General features: G+C 38.7%; 1 protein-coding gene across 2 annotated transcripts in view; it reads right to left on the reverse strand.

The window, feature by feature from the left end:
- LOC134527387 (DET1- and DDB1-associated protein 1) overlaps positions 1 to 15633 on the reverse strand; it is a 56355-nt gene that overhangs the window by 10239 nt on the left and 30483 nt on the right. The gene's annotated exons all lie outside the window — the stretch shown is intronic.

The following is a 15633-nucleotide window of genomic DNA, read 5'->3' on the forward strand; positions in this document are numbered from 1 at the left end:
TACCAATTAATTTTACTATGAACCCATTAACTCTCCACTTTGAAACTTTGTAGACAATTTAATATTTGTACAAAAAATTTTATAGAATATTTTGAAAAAAAAAAAAAAAATTAAAAATGCACTTTTTCCAAAATTTTAAATTTAATTTTTAAAAATTATTTTGAAAATTATTTTTTTCTAGACATTATTGTGTTATATATCACATGAAAGGCCATTCCAAATGCTGCAAACTGACACCTGTCTCACCTTTCTAACTTAATTTGGAGAAGAGTTATGGTAATTTTAAAAATTGCCTGTCGTGTGATTTTGAGTGTTTTTTTTTTTTAAATTTACAAAGCAATATTTTCAAAACAGATGGATATATCATTCTAAAATTTTATATTTTTGTTAGTCTGTATGGAGGTAACATCTGTGCAAAATTTAATCAAAATCTGAGATGGTGAGGTAAAAATTTTATTAAAAGTGTGACATCATCCGGGCCTGCGGCCCCTTTTAAGTCCGATATGCCACCGCCCAAACACCACCCACCCTCCATTCAAACCTCCCGCCTACCTGTGCGTACGTGTGCGTGCGTGTGTGCTCGCCCGGCACCCCTAAAAACATAAGTATATATAATTGTGTTGTTTGTTTTTATATTCCCTAAGTGCAACGTGACGGCAGATTGGCCGGGAGGGTTTTATGTACTTTTATTTTAAAATAATGTATTAAAATATCATAGCGTTTCCAGACATTCCCGAGGAAACCCGAAGCCAGACAATAAGTAAATTTAATTCTTAATAATTATAATTTGTACAATCTTTTCTCTTTATTCATAAATTGTCACATAATTTGTAATGCATTCTTGTCATGATAGTTCAGTTTCCCGTGGCACGAATTCGCAAATATCTTTTAACTGCAATTTTTTCGGCGGGAGGACGCCATGTTAGTCAAGCGAGCCATGATCTCATCCCCAGTCTTCCGCCATCAACGACCGAGAGCAGACGCATCAGCACTCCGGGGACCTCACCACTTGTTTCTGTGCCAAGTAATTCTGTTAACTTTAATTTCGTCTCTATCACTTTCTTTTAGTCCTCGGAGCTACTCTCGGCCGGGGGACTGCTTCATTAATTAGTTTACGGCCAGTCTCGGTCTTTTTCCTCGTACTATGTAATTTAATATGTGACCACGTGGTGGCTCATCACCCCTAAACCGATTCGTGCCGCGGGCGTTTTGTACAGTTTCAACCGTGTACGTGTGTGAGCTGAATTAGCGGAATAAATCAGGCGTGCGAATTTAACGTATTATTCTTTTATTTTCCATCTGTGTGACCACGTGGAGTGTGACGGCGTGTGGGACGCCTGAGAGCCCACTGCGTAGGTAAAAGCGTGCCCGACGCTGAGAGCGGGCAGGAATTAGTGCTAGATGTTTTCAAGGGGGAATATCACGTCTCACATGGGCGACGTCACGCCCTGAGTTAGGAGTCTCACCGGGTCCACGTGCCGCACCACGTGGTGGCGCCCACTAACCTTCCACCTTAAAGCCGACCAATCGACCCCCCGCTTACAACAAGTGTTGCCACAATGAGTGGCCCAACAACAAGTGTGTTGATTTGACATGGAATAACCCAAGGTCTTCTCCTCGCTATACGGCGAAGGGACTGCCTCCACTATCTCAAAGTGACGAGACCAACTAAATTACTTTAGTTCGGCGAGCTCTACCGGTCACCATCACACCTCTCCCTAGTTCCCTTATAGCTTGACAGAGCGCGAACCAGCTGGGCCCATAAGTGCCACACTTACGCTAGTCCCTCTTGCGGGACTTTAGTGAACCAACCCCGAGTATGTTTCACCTGCACCCCAACGGAGCGCGCTGCTATCAGCGTGAGTACCCTCCGATGCCCCTTAAGTTGGGCTATCACTTAGCATGGTTTTTTTCCTTTTGGTTGGTGCAACCTCCAGCCAATCAGAGGCCAGTTCCCCCACTTCCTGGGCCTCTGGGCCCCTAGCCCAAGTTTTAACTACACACAACCCTACGGATTTATTGATTTGTCCTTCTGTCATCCCCATGGTCGCATATCTCCTGTGCCTTGCTATTCTGAACCAGTCTCGCCGCGACTAACTTAGTGATATGATCCCATGTAGTCCGGGAGTGATTCCTAAGTTTTTTTTTTTATTTTCTAGTTTGCTAGTCGCTTTAGTTCAGATTACTAGGTAATGTCGTAGCATGACTCACGTGTGGCTACCACGAGCACTCGTGCAGCTTGAAAAGAAGTGATTTTCATAGTTACACCCCCAGAATGGTAAGTGGAAAATTCTACGCCCTTTTGCCTATAAATGGTTCCCCACTTAGCTTTTGCCCTGACTTCTCGATTCCTGTTGTTTGTCTTGAGCATTAGATCCTTTTTTTGGTTCTATAGGGGTCCAAGTGATGGTACAAGAGTTCAGGTTTTTCTCCGGCTCAAGCTCATCACGAAATTCAACTAAATTTACATATTGGCTTCTTACATGTCTCTCCCGCTTCTAGTCGCCGCCAGTCAACGATCAGATATTGTGAAATCAGAATATATACATAGTGCCACACTGTTTGGGCTAACCAGAATTTAATCTTACTATATGCTAGTTAAATTATTTATGTTAGTTTTTGTGAAAGCTTGATTATGGCAATGGAAAATGTTAGATTTAGATTCCAGATAAAATTAATAATCTGTTTGCAATTGATAACTTTTGATGGCCGGTGTGATTGCCTATTTCAATCTGACTAGCCCGGTTATTGGCAGACCAACAAAGAAAGTAATTTGGTTAATACCAAATTTGAGAACCTCTAAAGAACATATATGATCTCTGAGTATATGTTTATGATTATTGGTGGTGTTTCAATAACAATCAGTAACACTTTACGTTCAGGTGATCCACTGTGTTATTTATAAACACAAAATTATACTTATCATTAATCTTAATTTTTACTCCAATTCCAATAATAACTCAAACAATTCACTGTTGTAATATGAATAGTTGTATTACTGGAAATGATATTGTTTTCACATTACAACATTATAATTGGAATTTTTACAAGAATAACTATATTTAGTAGAATGGTTTAAAAGATTAATATTGCACAACCTGTGTAATAGGACACCTCTTCAAATAAAAATTTAATATTTATATTGCAATATCATCTTGAAACTTGATATTACAAATATTGCTATATTCAAATGTAGTAAAGTTTTAACTTATTTTAGCTCAATCGGGACTCTTCGGTTAGTATTTCAGGTTATATGGGTGTAAGTAGGTGAATCAGACATAAGATTGATAAACTGCTGTCGGGTTATGTACTGCTACTAATTATAAGCTTGTGGAGTTGGAAAGATGTAAAAATTTCTCGTAGTTCATAGTTACCTCAGAATATGCCGCAAGTTAAGGACAATACCACCTTAAGATATGGTATTTCAACTATACCGTGAACTGCGCATCTCAGTGACTACATTCGTATTGACGTAGTGATGTCCTAGTTCTCGATCTTCCTGATGATGACTCCACAGGAACAGCGGCCCTCGGTGTGTACAGCTGGATGTGGTACAGGTCCCGATGTGGACAGCGATTGTTAGTTGATGGGTCTGCAAACCGGCGATTCTTGATGACGACGAAGGGCAGTTGTTCACATTCTTGATAATGATGTAGTGATTTACTATCCTCGATGACGCATATGTAGTTCTTGACTATCTTAGACGACGACTATGTAGTTCTGGTCTATCTTCGATGACGACTATGTAGTTCTTGAATACCTTCGACGACGACTATGTAGTTCTGGTCTATCTTTGATGATGATTATGTAGTTCTTGAATACCTTCGACGACGATTACGTAGTTCTTGACGAATATTGGCAGCGATGAACTATAAGTTTTATATAAATTTTAGATTCGTACATTTCAAACTCTCCGTCAAGTTTGCTGCTTCTCATTTTCTTTCATGCTCGCCGTTCGAATTCACCATTCCTAATAAAAATTCTCCATCGACCTTGTAATTCAAAAGCAAGAATAGAGGAAGTAGGCAAACAAATATTTTTAAATCCAAATATATTGTTGTTAAAAGTTACTATGAAGTATAATGAAAAGAAAAAGAAGAAAGTTCCCCAAAAAAAAGTTGTGGCAATACTTCACAAATAAATATATACAAATTTTGAAATTAAATAACATTATTAATTACTATAAACTACTGGTTGGTTTATACCGGGGCCCACCAATTAACTTTGTTCTTTATATTCTTGTAATTCTTGAAACTATTCAAATAAAATAATGAAAACCATAATAAACAATAAAAAGGGATAAGCTTTAAGCAAACCTCTTCTTTTTTATTTATTTCTTCAAATACGATTCATTTTGTACTTCCTATTGTGAGAAGTAAGTTTCCTTTCTTAATGTTTCTTCCTTGTGTACCTCTGAGTATACTGTAGTATTCTTTTACCCATTTGAAGTAGCTTCTAGGGCTTTTATACTAATTTAATATAAAGCTTTCTTTAACTACCCAAGGGCAGAAAGAGATGGTAGCAGAGTGTAGTTGGCTTATAAGCATACCCTAGTGTTATTGCACTATCCCAAATAAATAATAGTTTTAAACAAAAAAATTTTTTTTATATAATCTCTATGTAAACTGTTAACTGGCGGATAGTATTTTCATCTTGTGATACTAAATTAAGTTACTTAAAAGTTTTCAACTTATAAAAATAAATGGTCAGCTTTGCCTCATTTTAGCAGGTTCTTCTTCTTTCAGTAGGCATTATAATTGTTTACACAATAAACTCCCGACCTATGGGGATGTTTTCATTTTAAGATCAGAAGACGAAATTTAGTTCAGTCTCCCGCTGGCTGTCGCTAAACTTCAGCGTAGGCACATCCGCTCACAGTTGCCGTGCGACATGCACGTACAACACCCCCTTCCCTCCTCTCCGACCCTGAGGGCCGAGCCGGCAGACAACCGGATGCCACCTGCTATCGCGTTCACGTGATAACGCTGCTACAAATCACCCCCCCCCCCTCCCCCCCCTTCACAAGGCTATTAGAGCTCCGCTTTCATTGCACTTTCGTGTTCCGTGCGAGTGAAACAAATTATAAGTACCTATCCCACTGATTGTGGTGAAACAGGGTGCGACCAACTTTCTATAATTCTTTATAAGAGTTGGCTAATAGAATAATTTAAATTAAGAGTGTTCTAGCATATGCATAGTAAGTTTAAAGTTAATTACAGTTTTAACCCCTTCAGTGTTGAATTTTTTAAAGTAATTTGGTTGAAAAAAAAAGCAGGTTTTTTTATTATACTTTCCAATTCCTTGTTTATTCTAGGAATAAAAAATAACCTTAACATGTTTCAAATACATTTAAGTCACTATAATTATGTGAATTTTATGTTTACATGTTATGCTGGATAAGATATGTTTGGCAATAATTACTGAAAAAAGGATTTTATTTAATACTTTCAATTAGTTAAACAATACTTTTTTTTTAAACAATCACAATAATAATAATAATAATAGTCAACAACACCATCATCATCAATCAATCATAATCATCATCATCATCACCGTCAACAATTGAAAATACATGTTCAAACAAATTTCAATTAATCTTTCATATGTGTATAAAAAGTAATAAATGTTATATCTCTATTGACTCTGAAAAATTCCATTATTTTATAACATGCTATCAATTGTTTTATTTACATTTGAATAAAAATATACTTATTCAACAAACAACATATTTTACCACCATAGGTGAACACAGTTACTTTCCAATCAATAGATACAAGGTAAAATAATTATAATAAATGAATAAATGCAAAGAAATATTAACATATAATGTTAAAACTTTTGAAGTAATTTACTTATAAATAACTTAAGACTACATGACATAGTGCAATAATCCTTACTTTTTGAATGTTACAGATAAATAGATCAACAAACATACCAGTGGTATTTCAGTTGGAAATAATAATTTTTTTTCAGGACATTGTCTTTCAACTTACAAAAAAAAAAAAAATTTTTTCGGCAAAAATATTCATAAGTTGTTTTGGTGTAGTAAAGCCTAAAGCAGGGTCCAACACACAGGCCTACATCACACTCAGGGCAGACCTGCTCTCTCTTCTTACCCTCTTTGTACCTTTACCATCTCTCTTAGAACAGCAAACCGTACATTGTCTTGTAGGCGTTTTCTTTTTCTCATTGGTGGAATAATTTCCGGGAAATGGCACTTGGTCAACCTCAGTGGATTATTAGTTCCTGGCCTTCCACCTCGAGAAAAAAATTCTTGGGAGTGGTATTTCTCAAACATTTTTTCTATAACAAGTAGCCTGTATTCTAAATGAGCAAGACCGCCACCATACTTCATGTACAAAACAAATGAGTTCCACAATGCCTGTTCAAGCAAGTGGAAAAAATTTTTTTGTAAAAATTTTCCCCCTTTTTCTGTGAATAGGGTAGTTGGCAAAATGCTGGTCCACTCGATCAACACCACGCATGGTCTGGTTATAATCTATAACTAATTTGGGTTTCATTACCATATCATTCCTTCTTTTCATATTTACCATCTCACTATTGTGGATGATCGAGAGTAAGCAGATATCCTTCTTATCTTGCCAGCAAATGACTGTTACCTTCCCACTTGTGCTGTTACTATTTCCCCCTTCTTTAGCTTTTTCTTGTTTCTCACACTAGAAGGCATATCTTTACAAGACAATTTGACAGTCCTATATGTGTCAAGTCTTGCGTATAATCAGCAAATCTGCCAGTTGCAGTGTGGTGTAAAAATTGTCGGTTGTGACACAGTAACCTTTGTACAACAAAGGCTCTACTAGCGCAAGAACAATTTGAGAGGACACTGGAAAATTCTTGTTTTCACTTTCAAACACCATTCCTTTCCCAGTATAAATAATAAAATTCCAAATATACCCGACTGATTCACATAACATATATGTCTTTATAACGAATCTCACTCTTTTTTGGGGGATGTACTGAATCCACCTAAGGCGGCCTTAGTACAGCATTAGGGTCTCGTCAATAATGATATCTCTGTCAGGTGTGTACAATGCCATGAATTGTTTATTTAAAAATTTCAATACCAGCATAATTTGATTTAGTTTGGGACAAGGGTGCTGTTCTGGGTCATATGAAGCGTTGTCAAAGAAATGAAGATATTTTTTCAACATCAGAAATCTCCGGTATGACATCATTCTTGGGAATATTGGCGTACTCAACAACGGATTTTCAATCCAAAAAAGTCTTAGTTCTGGCTTATTTACAATACTTTGCAAAATCGTTACCGCAAAAAAATGTTCGGATTTCATTATTTGTGATTAGGTGCCACTGAGACCTAGGAGGAGACTTGACTGGTTTATTTTGAAGGTACTGAACGCATACAAATTTGTCTCTTTTGTAATTGAGCTTATCAAATCGTCATCGAAAATTTGTTCAAAAAACTGCAAGATATCTGCGGATGGATCAACTTCAAAATTTAGTTTTGAATCAGACATAAAATTGAATCTTGGAGAAGGAGGTAGCTTACCTTCGGTGTTCACTTCACACCACACCCGAACATCAGCCAAATCAAGTGTTTCAGCATCTATTTTTTCACTACTTGCACTTGAAAATGACGTATCACTTCCTGAACTACTGTCAAAATTATTTGAATCACTGTCACTTTCTATGGTAAAATTTAGAGAAATAGTTTACCTCAAAAATAGTATGTGATGCTCATTAAAAAAGGTGTTTATCACGTCCGTTTGCCACAATTATAAATATAAATTACAGGCAGATAAAGTACTATAAACCCCACAAAAATTAATATAATAATTCACCTTCCCCAAAAGTAATTATTCTGCGAATGTAATATAAACATGCAACCAAACAGTGCAATACCGAATAGACACAGCAGAAAAAATAGCGGCAGTTATCTGCTGCTGGCTGCTATCGGATTTGTGCTGCTATCTGTAGGATATTGAATAATGATAAACTACGTATATGCTAGTGTGATTTGTTGAGACAGAGCAACTAAAAAATCACCAAATAAGCGCCGCGGTAAATGATGTTGCTTTCTATGTTTAGAAACAAAAGTATACTTAACCGCATGGTCAAATGAAACATGTGCTGCTATCTAGCGAGGAAACGTAGAAAAACATTACAATGTAGGCTTAGGCTACTCTCTGGCGAATGAAGAGTAAACTAATCCCACAAGGAAAAACAGAATGAATTAACTCGGGAAAATAAAATTTTATACACACAATTTTGCTCAACCCGAGTTATTTCGGGCAAAATTTTTTTCAAACTCTCAGGAATCCCGAGTTAACTCGGGCAAATGCATTAAGAGGTTAATAATACCTACTATATTCTAACAACTTTAGCTGTCGTGGAGTTTGACTGTGTGACTTGTACAGTTAAAAGTGTGTGTGTGTGTGTGTGTGTGTGTGTGTGTGTATATATCCTTTAAAACATGATTCCTCCAGACTATCCTTTAAAAAACGAGTTAATGTACAAACTCTCTTTTCATGCACAACCTACCTCAGGTGATGTACAGACACTGAGGAAACGACTCAGAGCTGCCTGTGATGGGAAAATAGTGCATCAGTCGAAAATTTGACATTAGATACTTTAGACGAATTTAACGTAGTTTGTAGCAAATTCCAAGACATCGTCACCTACACAAATAGCTTGCTCACAGAGACATAAATAAAACAAATATTCTACGCATGTTAAAACGACCTGCTCACGTGACCACAAGGTTTACCCGTGATTTTCTCCACCAACAAATTGAATGGTGTTTACAGGCTTGAAATTGAAAAATGCCAAAAGCAAATTCCAGCCCTCACATATAGGTTGAGAGCAAAGTTACACTCAATGCAGTGGGCACATCTTGAACCTGCAGAACAGAACTCCAGTGTCCAGGAAACAATCTCTACCACAAATACTATACCAGTAGACCAATCAAGGCCATCATCTCCTCACATTTCAAAAACAGACCCACAGGCACTGTCATATGACATTAACCTGGCATTTCACTTACCAACATCACCAACTCTTCAGTCTCCATCACCCCTACCAATTTCTCTCCCTTCCCTCCAATTCCAGCACACCCTGTCATTTCCTACTTCCATCTACCCTCCTAACTTCCCCTTCGCGACCATTATGGCGCCGGTATCCAACCCCATCACCAAAGTAACCTACACTCGTCCCGTGGCTGATCTCACATCTCACCCCTCCCAACCAATGTACCTTCCCCTCACAGCAGCAGCCACCTACAACCCCTACCAACAATACCAGTCAGCCTTCTCATCTCTCCAAACCACTCCCGATCTGCAACTTTCCCCTTTGGCCTTTGATCTACCACTTTCCCAGTCCTTCCCATGCACCTTAGCAACATCTGTGCTGCAGTCAGTGACTACCACCAATTTTGCGGTCACACCTGCAGCTGACACACGTTAGTCCTTCAACCACCTACCTAACATTGGCACCTAAAGTCTAGCATCTGCGAATCCACCCCCAATCCTCACATCCACAGAGCATTGACCCCACCCCAGTGCAAACCCAGGTACCCAGATCTACAGCATAGGAATGTGACTACCAGGTCTATGGAAAAATTTTCCATCTCATAGAAAGGTTACTAACTGGTTTCCCAGAGACTAAAGGGTTAGAACCCACAGAATTAATTAAATTCCTACGTCACTTGCTTAAATTGTGCCAAAAAGGTAACATACCAGATAAACAGTTGTTCGAGGTAATTTTCCCCTTAATGAAGCCACCACTGAGTGAGCGAACCTCCACGGCGATAGAAAATAATCTGACCTTTGACCAGTATCATGCTGATCTACTGAGTGTTTTTATTCCAGCCCGCAAACTCACGAATTAAAAATTATATTGGTATAATAGACTGCAGCAAAACAACAAAGCCTTGCCACACTATGTGTCGGATATAAAAGAAGGCGCACAAGTTCTCCGTCTCGGCGTATCAGAGAAAGGGATAGTGTCAACTATCATTGACGGCATGAATCCAGCAGAGCACTCACGTGCAGTGTTCTCTATGCACGATCTCAAACCTTTGCAGAACTGGACCAGCTCTGTATTCACAACACCAATACTGAGTTAGCTGATTTCCAACGAAACCAGCAATCATTGCCTACTGCCCAACCAAACCCTAATGGTATAGTATGGAAATAATGCACAAATCCTGGGAAAATAAAAAAAATTCTCTAGTCCCCACACAGCATTGCAGAGCATGCATGAATCCTAAAATACCTGGCAAAAGGACCTGCCAAAATGGTATTGAAAACGTAAACGTAAACACACTCAACCACCACCAAAATTTGACTAATAACTTCTGGCCTACTAAGCCTAATTATAAAAATAAACAAATACCCTATACCTATTGCACATACTGTCACAAATTAGGTCATGTGATAAAAGTGTGATGGAGTGAAAACAGACAACAAAATATTTACCACCCAAAAAACCAGTAAGGAGGTGGCCTTGAAAACAGTTTCCTGGGTCACCTAACACAAACGCACAATTTAATGACTCATTCATATTCGCATCCGAACCTAAAACATAAGTGACCAGTCCACAAACTCTAACATTAATTTTAGTAAACTGAAAATATCTGACAGCATGAAAGTTTTCAGAAACCACAAAAACAGAAAACTGAAAATTACACAACAAACCAAAAAAGCCCCAAAGGGTCGAAATCCTAAAATCAGTACAAATCCCGGAAAATTAAAAAATTCTCCAGTCCCCAAACAGCATTGCAGAGCATGCATGAATCCTAAAATACCTGGCAAAAGGAATTGCCACAATATTTTTGCAAAGCTAGCCACAATTTTACCTTACGTTAACACTTTAATCGGGATTCACGAAATATCAGGACTTATCGACACAGGCTCTGTTCGTAGCTTTCTTTCAGGACATATGATTACAGTTTTGCAAGACAAGTTAGTTCCGAAAACTGAACCCATAAGAATACAGTGTTTTGTTGCATCAGAACCATTGAAAGTGAACATAAAAGTGTTCATAAAAATTCAAATTGATTTGTTTTTCTGAACTTTTCCATTTATAGTGTCGCAAGACTTAGCAACTGATCTCATTCTCGGATCCGATTTCATAGCCAAAACAGGCTTGATGATTGATATGCAAGCAGCAAATTTCAAATTTAAATTCAATAAACAAGCTATTATTTCTTTTGTGTCTCCTGAAGGAAAGAATCAGAGTTACATTAACGCAATTGAGACTGGAATTGAGGATGGAAATGAGTTACCCTTGGACCACCTCAACACAGCAAAGAGAAAAACGACTGATAATTTTCCAGACGTTTTGACAAAAAAACAAGGGTGCACACATTTAGTACAATATAAGATAAATCTTTTGGACAAATCTCCAGTTTAATGTCATTCTTATCAACTATTAGGCCCTAATTGCAAGTTATGTGCAAATATATACAAAGACTGTTGGACAAAGATGTGATCGAACCCTCAACCTACAGCTTTGCCTCCCTGACATTTTTGGTGCCTAAATGTCAAGGTCATCAGGTAGTAGCTGCCTATAGAAAGGTCAACCGACAGATATAAATAGCGATGATGCCCTTACCAAATTTAAATTAAGCTTGTCATTGGTTCAGCAAAGCCAAATTCTTTAGTGTTTTCAATCTTAACTCTGCATATTACCAGATACCACTAACTCCTAAATCAAAACACATCACCAGGTTTTGCATTCCATGGAATTTGTAGCAGTACAAGATAGTACCTTTTGGCCTAGCCACGGGCGCATAAGTATTAACACGCCTACTCGACCAGGTTTTTGACGATTTAAAATTTAAATTTGTATTCAACTACCTTGATGATGTGATTGTCTATTCAGAATCTTTTGAAGAGCATATTGGTCACCTGTCCGACGACCTCAACCAACTGCGTAAAGACGGACTCACTGTTAATACCAAAAAGGTAAAATCTGCACTTTCAGAAATTTCCTTTCTGGGACATTTAATTTCTAGTAGAGGAGTAAAGATTGACCCTGCCCACACACAAGTGTTAGCTGATTTCCAACAACAAAAGATCTAAAAAGCATCGCAAGGTTTATTGGCATGGCCAATTTCTATTAAAAATTTATACCCAATTTTGCAGAAAATGCAGCACCATTAACCGCCCTCTGCAAGAAAAACATATTTAGATGGGGTCCGGAACAAGTCAAGGAATTTAATTTCTAAAAAAGGGATAGCCAGTCCCCCTGTACTTCGCATGACTGATTTTACCGAACCATTTATTCTACAGACTGACACCTTGAGTGTCGCGATTGGTGCCGTACTGTTCCAAGAATTTGAGGGTCACAGACAACCAATAGCCATTGCCTCTTGTACAATATCCCATAAAGAGAAGAAATCATCATCGATTTACGAACTCCAGTGACTCGCCTTCATTTGTGGAATACACAAATTTCATCAGTATCTTGAACACAAGGAATTTCTGTTAGAAACTGACAATCAGCCACTTGCTTGGCTTCTGGCATACCCCAAGCAATTAGGTAAACTTGGCAGATGGATCACAAATGTTTCTTCCCTCAAATTTAAATTTCAACATATCCGAGGATCACAAAATATCATGGCGGATACTCTCTCTCGAATGTTCGAGAATCCCTCCAACTCCATTCTTCAAGTGGAACGTCCAATTTTGTGCAACGCCCTTCTCACTGATTTTCAGCTGGCATTTTTACACTTGCTGTTTCATCAAAATTCAGACCCACACCTTTCGGACATTATCAAACAAATAAAATCAGGATCAAAACCTAAACACTGTAGGCTTGTAAAAGGACTCCTGTATAGACAAACACAACAATGCAAAACTTACAGAATAGCACTTCTGAAAAATTTAAGGGATATGGTTTATCAGTATTTTCATTCCTCACCAACTGCAGCTCATTTAGGTACTTACAAAACAACCCAAGGCATACACAGACACTTTATCTGGGTCCTAATAAATAAAGACAAAACTGAAAGAGTAAAAGTATGCAAATTATGTGCCCTTAGTAAACCAGCTCAGAAAACACATTTTGGATTTTTAACCACTGATGTGGCTAAAAGGCCCAAGCAAAAACTATTTAGAGATTTTGTGGGACCCTTCTCACGTTCAAAAACTGGACACTCCATGCTCCTGCTCTATACTGATGCATTTATTAAATTTGTATGGCTCATACCCCTCTGGAGAGCCCCCACACAAACAACAATAGAAGCATTGCAAAATCAAGTTTTTAAAATATCAGGATTGCCATCAATAATTGTGTCAGATACCGTGATTCAATTTACATCAAGAGTTTTCAAGAATATGTGTTTTTCACATGGCATCCAACATGTAACCACATCCCCATGCTACCCACAGCCTTTGCATGCAGAGCGTTTCAACAGGAACCTCCGATTTGCTCTAATAGCATATCATGCAAACTTGCAGGATAAATGGGACACCAACCTGGTCTGGTTACAAATGGCATTTAATTATACCACACATTAAGGTCATAAAACCACATTGTTTGAACTCATGTTCGCATACAAACCAAACACTCCACTTTCTAATCCCTGGTCCATACATGAGCTGCACCCAGATGATCCTCTCAATAAAGATAGGTCTGGAGGAGATCTCAAAGAAACCTGAATCTAGCCCACAAGGTTAGCAGGAAAAAATACAACCAGAAATAATAACCCAATCCCTACAGGGTAGGTGATATGGTTTTGTGCAGAGCACACATCTAAAGCAAGGCGATCAATAAACGGTCAGCCAAGCTTGCTTATCATTGGAGTGGCCCTTGGCAAATCCAACGCTTTTTAACACCAGTAATGGTCGCACTAGCCGACACCAGTTATGGTGCCTATGTTACACGTGTACACATTTTTCACCTGAAGAAAGTGCACCCTAACATGAAATAGGAAGCCTTCTCTCCCTCCTATTTAAGGTGTGGTAATTTAAAATTTGGCATGCCATTCTCAACACTCAGTGTTGAAAACATTAACAAGAAATCCTAGGTCCTAATATTAAGTAATAAAAATCCATGGTGTTAGTTTGTAAGAATGCTAGCACAACATGTTTACAATAAGATGTTCCATAAGAGGTTTATATTAGGATGATTTAAACTACAATATTCTTGGGCTAGGGGCCCAGAGGCACACTGGCCTCTGATTGCCGGGAAGAAAAATTATGTCTAATACTTGCTTAGCAAAATCACACTGGGCTATCGGTTGCAGCACTAGGAAAGTGTCGCGGGACTCTAGTAGGAAAGATTTGATCAGGATGAACAATGGGCTAACAAAGATTATATTAGGGTATTTAGGAGAAAAATAAATTTGTGCCAAATATTTCAAATTTGCGGCACAACGTGCATGTGTTAAGTATCTTTGCTGTTTACAAAAGTACATTTTTCAGCATTAAAAGTGGTTCAATAAATGAATAATTACTATTTACAGGCTTATGCCTCATCAAAAATTGGGTCTTTAGAGAATATGGGTATTGAGCCTAGAATGGAGCATTGATGATGTGCATGGGTTGGGGTAAAGGGGAGTGAAAATGATTAAATGTGACGTCTACCGGGCCTGCGGCCCCTTTAAGTCCGATATGCCACCACCCAAACACCACCACCCTCTATTCAAACCTCCCGCTAATGAGTGCGTGTGTGTGTGTGAGTTGGTCGCCCGGCAAGAGGGCGCTTAGCTTCAGTGCGCCGCACCCCCAAATGTAATTAAATTAATATTGTAAACCTTTCTTTTAACCCCTAAATAGTGTTACGACAGGTCAACCGAGTGAGTGTCCTTTGTTTCTTAAATATAATAATTTTTAGTAAAATAAATGCAAGCACGGCCAATGACGCTCCCTAGCGGGCGACGGCGGAACTAGTATAGAATTTATTTAAACTGTTTTCCATAAGTAATTATTACAGAAAGTCTGGTCGTGGGTATGTGTGTATTAATTTTGTAAAAGGTTCATGTTATTCTTTATAATAACCCGGGGCACACAGTCTTACAAATGATAACGGTAATTGTGTTCGGCGTGAAAAACGCCATGTTTCTTGCCGCGAGCCTTGTCTCGCCGCAGTCTCCTTCTTCAGCCGGCCGAGTGTGGACGTCTCTGCAGACACCCCGAGGACAGCACCATTGCATCACTGATTAGTAGCTCTGTAAACTTAATTAATCCAAACCGCTTTATTTTATCCTCGGGGCCTCTCTCGGTCGGTGGGGACTGTTTATTAATTCGTGTTCATACTCTCAGGAGTTTTTTTAACATCTTCTCTCTACGTAAAAGCTTGGGGCGGCCACGTGTGTGGTCCGCCTCCTCAACTTAAACCAATTCGTGCCTCGGGCTTTTCAACTGTGTAAAGGGGATAGTGTGGAAGGACGAATAAAAAAAATTAATAAATCCATTTAAACGAGTCACGTGTGTTTTGTGTTTGGGGGCCACGTGGGTCCTTACCCCAGTCAGCGGCGTGTGGGACGCCCTAAGAGCCCAATGCGGATAGGTAGGAGCGTGCCCGACGCTGAGAGTGGGCTCGGTATAGGAACAGGTGTTGACACCGAGGTCAGGAGGGCTAATATCTCGCCTCACACAGGCCACGTAACGCCCTGAATAATAGTCTCTAGCCGGGTCCACGTGCCTA

This window comes from Bacillus rossius, chromosome 1 (genome assembly GCF_032445375.1).
Source record: "Bacillus rossius redtenbacheri isolate Brsri chromosome 1, Brsri_v3, whole genome shotgun sequence".
Taxonomy (NCBI): Eukaryota; Metazoa; Arthropoda; class Insecta; order Phasmatodea; family Bacillidae; genus Bacillus; species Bacillus rossius.